Source organism: Prunus persica, chromosome G5 (assembly GCF_000346465.2).
Source record: "Prunus persica cultivar Lovell chromosome G5, Prunus_persica_NCBIv2, whole genome shotgun sequence".
NCBI classification, from domain to species: Eukaryota; Viridiplantae; Streptophyta; class Magnoliopsida; order Rosales; family Rosaceae; genus Prunus; species Prunus persica.
In genome coordinates this window covers 1,275,703-1,284,448 of record NC_034013.1, presented here as the reverse complement: position 1 = coordinate 1,284,448, position 8,746 = coordinate 1,275,703, and the positions used below count along the sequence as shown (strand labels likewise).

The following is an 8,746-nucleotide window of genomic DNA, read 5'->3' as shown; positions in this document are numbered from 1 at the left end:
AAGCTAACTTTGAACCTGTATGTAAAATTTATGTAATATTTTAATAATTTAAAATAATTGTGTTTAAATTTTATGGAAAAATAAAATGAAACAAATTGTTGACATTTGTATTACCAAGGGAGAGGAATTTGATTATTGTGTTTTGGGCACAAAAGTTCATCATGGTGTGCAGCAGTTCTAAGTTGTTTAAAGCAAGATGAACATGCTTTATACCACCAACCGTTACGTGTGTCAAAACGCGTAATAGCTGCTCTGCATAAAATGGGAGTGTCCTAAAACATATTTAAAAAATATATATTAATATAGCAAAAACAATTATAAAATATATAGTGATAAGAGAAGAATAAAGTGAAATTTAGTTTAAATAATTTGTGAAATTGTATGTTAAAATATGAATAATAAAGAGATTAAAGAAAGAAGTTAGTGTATTTACCTTATCTGTCTCTGGATCAAGAACATTTCACTCTTGGATAGATAGCTTTTTAGCAGCTTCTAAATGTTGAGGTGTCATTAGTTGAGTGGCGGAAGAAGGCATCATTTTAATGGCATGTGTAGAGTCATTAAAGCTGTGGTTATTGTTATTTTTGTATAATAAAAAAGAGGTGTTAATTTAGGAAAATGGGGAAACAAAGGTATATGTTAAAACAAAAATGATAAAAATTCATACATCGTTTTGTAGGCCGCCAATTCTTGTATATCTGGATTGATAAAAATTAATGTGGAGACACTACTGTTGAGAACAATTTTCCCTACATATTGATAAATAATAAATTAGATTTGTTTTTATTTGAAATGAAGTTTAAATAATAGGAAAATGTGAAAATAAATTGGATACCTTGAAATTGTTTAACTTTTAGGCTTGTAAAAGCTGTAAATATTGGCGATGTCAATTGTTGTAAAGCTTGGGAATCAAAAGTTTTTGCAGTATCTCCCCACAGGGTTATTCTAACATTTTCTTTCCTGAATGATTAGATGTGGAGAAAAAAATATTTAGAAAGAGATATAATAGTTTAAAATTTGAATTATAAACATTTTCTGAATATTTGTACCTGATATTTTCGATGCAGACTTCACATTTATCCTCAAGCCTCTCATTGCCCACCATTTTTTGTTCCAATGGTTGTATTCCAGTTATGTGTCCAAAAACATCTTGCAATATGATAAAAAAAATATCATATGGATATTAAAATGTGGAAATTTTTTGGATAAATACTTATTGTATATATATGCATAGTTTTTAATAATATTTAGAGTATTACCTGTTAGGATGTCAATTTTGTCTATGCGAGTGGACAATTGAGTATAATCTACCAGATAAAATCGATGTCGTGGAATGTGTGGGTGAATGGTTGGTAGTTCTTTGAAAGTTGTTCTCGCAGTAAAGAACAATTGTGCAACATGTGGTACAACTTTGTGAGATGGTTTGTTGCGACCAGTGTGGAAATGTGTTATTTCATAAATGGAACCAGCTTTAATTTTTGGAGCTACAAAATCATAGTCGATCTCTTTGACGCTAGCTTGTATTGCATATGTCTACATAATTGAAAAAAGAGGAAGAGAAAAATTAATAAGGGGAAATTATATTTAAAAGGAAGGAAATACAAATATATGATAATACATTCATTTAACAAAAATAAAAAAATAAAAAACTAAGTAGACCATATATAATGAATCCAGACCTAACAAAGCCCATAGATAATACAGTTTACAGCAATATTGTTCATTATTCAGATTCTCTACAGAAGCATTTTGACCGAATTTATACCTACTTTATATGGTTATGGCCTCCTAGAAAAATGGGTTCAGTGTCAATAACAGGAAGAACACACACTTACACGCCAACATCCACCAAAAACTAAGGGAGCTCAATAGAAACAGATATTAAACAAAGGGTTTCTTTAAGTGATGTTATTAAAATTAAATTGAAATAACATAGAAAAGAGCTTTTCTTACCTTTTGGTCAACCAGGATACACTGAAGGCCGCCGAATTGATCATTAGATCCAATAAGTTTTGGTAGCCACATTCTGCAGATACGTTCTTTGAGTTTCTTATTAAATTGGAACGGTTGTAAACCACGGATATAAGTGAAACTCATTGTGCTTTAAATCTGCAAATAAAATATATTTTTTGTTAGCATAAAAATGCATGTATATATTTATTAAAAGTCATGAGAAAAAATATACAAATATTTAATTATGGATACATCAAAATTGGAACTTCATTATAAATTTTGAAGAACATCTTTATACACTATGTTTTTAGTGTAATTATTTGGTACTTCTTTATTATTTTCTATTAGGATTTTAAGACCTTGTCCTGATGTAACCCTGGATAATGCAACATAAAGTTGTCCATGAGTGAATACAGGTTGAGAAAGATATAGTCCAACTTGTTTCAATGATTGGCCTTGACTTTTATTTATTGTCATTGCATAACATGGTCTAATTGGGAATTGGCGCCTTTTAAAAATGAAAGGCCATTTGTTTTCAGTTGCTGTAAGGCTTATTCGAGGTATGAAAACTTTGTGACCAATGTTACTACCAGCAAGTATTTTTGCTTCGATAATTTTATCATACAATTGTGTAATAACTAATCGTGTTCCATTACACAAACCTGAAGATTGATTTAAGTTTCTCAATAGCATGATGGGCATTCCTATTTTTAAAGCTAAATAGTATGAAGGTAAACCATTGAATTCAAGTTTGTTTAAAAATTCTGTAGGATATAAAATAGTAAGGTTTTCAGAATTTTCAGATGATGAGCATAAAGAATCTGAGCTTAAATAAATGCGTTCTTGTCCAGGTAATAAATCAATTGCATAGTTATTTATTTCAGTTACAGTTGTGTTTCAAGGTGTTACAATAGCTCGTTCTCTTAAATAAGTAAAATTGTTGAAATTTCTTTCAAAATTTGGGTATGTTGCTAAAAAAAATGGAATGAATAGGATGTGTGTATGAATGTATAAGTAAATCTTGAGGAATTTTGATCCAAGATGCATCTTTATCATTTGGATCATCTATATCAACAATTTGACCATTACCGATGCGCAAAATCCATGCAGCAAAATCATTTATTTTTTGTTTTTCTTCAGTGTTTAATCCATTTTTCGAGAGTCTCATATTTTCTTTTAAATGGAATATTTTTAAAAAAAGGCCATAAATAAGAGCTATTGAGAGAGGCATCTATTATTTCTTCTCTTGTTCCTTTTGGAATAACTGGTAATATTTGTCTGAAATCACCACCTAACAATAAAGGTTTCCCACCAAATGGAACATTGTTATCTAAAGGATTTAAATGTGATAAAATATCAGAAAGTGATTTATCTAATGCTTCAAAACAATGTTTGTGATTCATAGGAGCTTCGTCCCAAACAATTAAAGCGGCTTTTTCAATTAATTTGGCAAGATGAGTTCCTTTTTTTATTTGACATGTTGAGCAATTGTTAACAATTAAGGGAATTTTAAATCTAGAGTGAGCTGTTCTACCACCAGGTAATAATAATGATGCTATTCCTGATGAAGCAACAGCTAAAACAATATTTCCTTGGGATCGAATTTTACTTATTATAGTATGCCACAAAAAAGTTTTTCCTGTTCCTCCATGACTGTGGACAAAAAAGAGGCCTGGCATTTTTTCTTCAACAGTTTTTATAACACAATCATATACATCTTTTTGACCTTTGTTAAGTTATGTAACTAAAATGGAGTGTTTTTTTTCTAAATTATTATAATCGTAATTTAACTCTTCTCTAAGCAATTTATTTCTAAGTTCCAACATTCTATATTCATCAGGCATAGAAAGGTGATGCTCCTTTGAAGAGCTGGAAGATACATTGAAAAGCTGTTCTAATTCAAATAAAAGAGAATTTTTTAATTCAGATTCTGATACAATTAGATTTGGCATTCCGAAAGTTTATCGTAATTTGTGTAAAATGTCCTCAGACATATTTTGCCAATAAGTGTCAAAAAGAATTTGAGGATTTCATACATCACAAAATAAAATGATTGTGACAAATAATTGCCTTAATTGAGGACATGTGGCTGTGTTTACAGCATTTGTTAAGGCTTCAATCCATTCTTTATCATCTCCTAACAAACCTAGGGATTTACATGCAGCTTGGTATGATGGTTCTATAATACCATTAACAGTTTTTAGGTCATTAAAGTGGAAAGCCCTTTTTTGCAAATTCAAAAGCATTCTTAAATAATATAATTCACCAGATGCAGGATGTACATAAGCTATTCTACCAAGGGATCCTTTTTTTTTTTCTAGGTTTCCACATCTTAGTGCGAGAATTCCACACAAATTTTGAAGGGAATTCTGCATACGTTAATCTTCGTGCTTCATGAAAAGTTTTATTAGCTTCAAACCAACTTGTTAACATTGTATATTCAATATTTTTTCGGTTAACAATTGATTGAAGTGATTGATCACCATTGAAAATAATATTTTGTTCTAAAGGTAAATGTATTGGTAATCGTTCAACTGAGGGTTTTCTAAAATGAATAGGATATTGAAACAATCTCCAAACAGCTTCATATGGAGATATGTATCTACAATTTAGATAGGATAGTATTTCATCTTGTTGGTTCTCTTGGAAAACTACTCTAGCTCTATCTGAACCTTTGTTTATATATTTGAAAAGATATTTTATAAGCATTGATTGACAACAGGATTCAACATTTATATGAGCATTGTATCTATGCAGTAATTTAGAATTGTAAGGTACTACAAAACTATTATCAATTTGTATTCCATTTTTTATCACAAATTTTGTTGGGTCGTCACGGCATTTGTATACAGGGTAACCATTTGTTTCAAAAATTGTTTCGCTTTTATATTGTTTGGGAAAAGATTTAGAACATTTTTCTTCTCGCATACATGGAGAATGAGGATTTATTTGTCCACATGGACCCTGGATCATAAATTGAGCCACAATATCATAAAGATCATAATTTACAGTTTTGTCTGGTAATTCAGCAGAAATGATAGAATCTATATCAACTGCTAAATAATATTTATAATTTTGTTTTAACCAGATCAACATGTGAGCATGTGGCAATCCTCTTTTTTGGAATTCGACAGTACAAACATCTGTGTTGATTGGGTGAAAAAAGGGAAAAAATTCTTAGTTAGTTTCATTATTTAATAAAATGATAAAAATGGAGAGTAGTATAAATAGTGTGTTTTTAAAATTTACCTGCTTCGATTTCTCCAAAAGGTTCTCCTGATTTGATATAATTGATCATATCATCAAGTTTTATTTTAAATAATCTTGAAACTATATCAGGCCGATCTTCTGGTTTGTATCCAGGTTTTGTATTAAACTCTCTTACAATTTCGGGCCATCTAACATTGCAGGTGAAAGTTATAAATAAATCAGGATTTCCATATTGTCTACAAATTGCCATAGCATCTTGATAATTGTTAAGCATGTATCTAGCACTTCCAGTATATGAGCTAGGCAATATCACTCTTTGACCTATGTTATTAGCATCATTATCACCCTTTGAAATTGCATCATAAATGCCTTTATAAACCTCACTTCTTAAATTTTTTTGATTTTTCCTAATATAATATAATCGATCTTCTTCAAGTGTTGCATAAGCGTCTACTAAAAATTGTTGGAACAATCTTCCACCTTTTAATAATGTATCGAATTGAAACACTCTTTCTTGGATTTGATAAGCTATAAAAGCTCTCATAGGAATTCTTCTTCGTTTAGATTCATGGCTTGTACAATGCCATTTTAAGTCAGGTGTATATCCATATTCACAAAAAGGAAAAAGAAGAGGATATTGTAAAGACATGTATTTTGGATTTAATTTTGTCACACGTTTTAACTCTCCACTTTTAAATTCTATTATAATATCTCTATTTGAAATAAAAAAGGCCTATATCTCCCACTATTAAACCACCAATTTCATCACATGTTGGTTGTTCATATTGTTTGCTATCATTGGATTGCCTGCCTAACAATGTGATCTTTAGAGGAGGAAGAGAACCTTTTTCAAATTTATCTCTAATTGTTCGAAAAAGTTTAACCAATTCATTTGTTTGATCAAACATTTGAATTAAACCTTCCACAATGTTTTGATCTAGCTTTTCATTTTTTTTATTACAATTAACTGCATCAAGCCCATTCATAACCGCATTATGGGTATCATATATATAAAGTTGGGCAAATTTAGGACATTGACCCTCAGGAGGCAGTAAAGAACCCATTAAATAATGAACTTGACCACTGATTTTGAAAACATAAGGGCTTGATCCATTGTTACTTGATTTATCAATTTTGGCTCCCATTGAAGTAAATGCAAACATAGAATTGTAAACCCTGATATTTTCTCTGAATAATACACTTTTTTTCCCTTTATTAGGATCAAGCAAATTTTCTAAAAAACCAGGGTGTTGGTTTTGGACTTTGAAGTTTAATTTTTCCTTGTTGACAACAAAGAGTAAAGAGAGGCTCATTGTTTTTTTATCTTTGTTTAATGGATTCTTGTAACCAAAAAAGTGCACCACAATAAATGCACTTATGATTCTTCTCTCCAAAATCTGCATATTCTTGGATTATTCCTATAGGGGTGTAGAATGGAGAGAATAGAAAACATAAATGTAGGTTATTAGTAATAGAACAATGTAGTTCAAGTTTAGTAGAAAATTTTGAAGCAAAGGGAAACACCCACCTTGCCTATTTCTTTGAAAGATCGCTTGACCTTTACTCATTTGATTAAAACGATGAAATTCAATTTCATGTATTGCTGTTTCAACTGTATTCACATTGATAGATGATGTACTTTCAACACATTTTTATCTTTTGTTATCAGCTTGAGAAATGTTTTGATCACTATTGATGGGAATTTTCTCGCTTGGATGTTTATCATTACTATGAGAAACATTTTTATTTGGGACTTGTATATCATTTGAAATGATGAGATTATGAGGTTCTTGCATGATTTGTTTTCTCATGGTATTTCTAGTTCTCTTCGACATTATCAACGAAGATTTCAATTTCCCAAAAACAGATTGATATCTTTAAAAAAAAAACATATATATATAAGTAATATTTCACATTATTAATAACATTTAAATTCTAAGAATGCAAAATAAATGTAGAAATATGATGATAGAATTATATAAATGAAAATCTTCAAATGATATAATATTTGCTAATCAATTAGTTATAAATGATATGCACAGTTTTTTTTGAAAAGTTAGAAAATACTGACCTGTAATGAGAGAATTTGTTAAGCACTTGTAGCAACACGTATGCAAAAGTAAGATGATAGCAACAACCTAAAATACATAAGTAGAAGAACAGTTTTTATTAATAGGTTCAAATCCAAATAATTAAATTGATAAAGCAAAAGTATTTAATTTTATACATCAATTAAATCTCTGTTATTTTATCAAACAACCAACTTCGTTTCATAATGATTAAACAGTATATATGTATTAATATAAAGCCTTGTTAAACCGATATGTATAGTTGAGACATTTAACTGAAAATTTATAATCAACCAAGCTCACCAGATTAATAATTTAAATAAAATGCTTAATGAGAACATCAAGGGGAAAATATTTAAAAAAGGGGGAAAATTTTAGCATCAAAGCATATTCAACTTGTATCAATCAACAAAATAAAGATTTCTTGTAAATAACTTGTATGCAAGCACAATCGATGAAAATAAAATAAAAAAATTCTTACAAAATGATTAAAATCAAGTGATTAAGATGACTAATATTGGTTAATGTTAGAAAACAATGAATTGGAAGAGTTTTTATACCTCGAAAATGATAGCATAATCCAAATGTCTAGTCCCTTACTTTTTGGTGTATCCAAGCTGTGAAATAAACAAATGATTGAATTATATTTGGATCGGATATGTGTGTGTATCTACATACATGCATACATATTATAAAGAAAGTACATAGTACGAAATTGTTTTATATCACTGTATCATGATTACAAAGCAACGATACTAATTTTTATTCGATCAAAATATATTTGTAGAAAGACATAGCTACAGAAGAATAAAAATTAAAATATAACATAACAATTCTAGATATCTATTATTTTATCAGACAACCAACTTTTGTTCATAATGATTCAACAATATATATATATATATATTAATATAAAGCCTTGTTAAATCCATATGTACAATTGAGACATTGAACTCAAAATTTATAATCAACCAAGTTCACCAGATTAATGATTTAGATAAAATGTTCAATGAGAACATCAAAGGGAAAATATTTAAAAGAGGAGAAAATTTTTAGCAATAAAGCATATCCAACTTGTATCAATCAACAAAATAAAGATTACTTCTAAATAACTTGTATGCAAGCATAATCGATGAAAATAAAATATAAAATCTTACAAAATAATTAAAATCAATTGACTAACATGACTAATAATGCTCAATTTAAAAAAACAATGAATTAGAGGAGTTTTTATACCTCGAAAATGACAGCAGAATGCAAATGTCTAGTCCCTTGCTTTTTGGTGTATTCAAGCTGTGAAATAAACAAATAATTGAATTACATTTGGATCGAATCACATTTTTAGAGAAATATAGGTTATCACAGGATGAGAAAAAGATGACAAAATTTTCATCACTATATGAAATCCTGCTTATATTTTTAACACCAACATAAATTTAGTTTTGTGTAAACAACTTCACAATTACAAATATCTATTATTATATCAAAGAATTAATTGAATTCTATAACGATCA

The 8,746-nt window shown here is 29.1% G+C and overlaps 2 long non-coding RNA genes across 2 annotated transcripts in view; both read right to left on the bottom strand.

Moving 5' to 3' along the window:
* LOC109949086 overlaps positions 1–8,507 on the bottom strand; it is a 10,129-nt gene extending 1,622 nt beyond the window's left edge. The window contains exon 1 of the long non-coding RNA XR_002271560.1: positions 8,469–8,507. This is a non-coding gene — a long non-coding RNA (uncharacterized LOC109949086). The remainder of the gene's footprint in view (positions 1–8,468) is intronic.
* LOC18776957 lies at positions 474–865 on the bottom strand. Its single transcript, XR_002271561.1, has 3 exons — positions 836–865; positions 668–749; positions 474–566 (listed from the first exon to the last, which is right to left on the bottom strand). It is a non-coding gene; the product is annotated as an uncharacterized LOC18776957 (long non-coding RNA).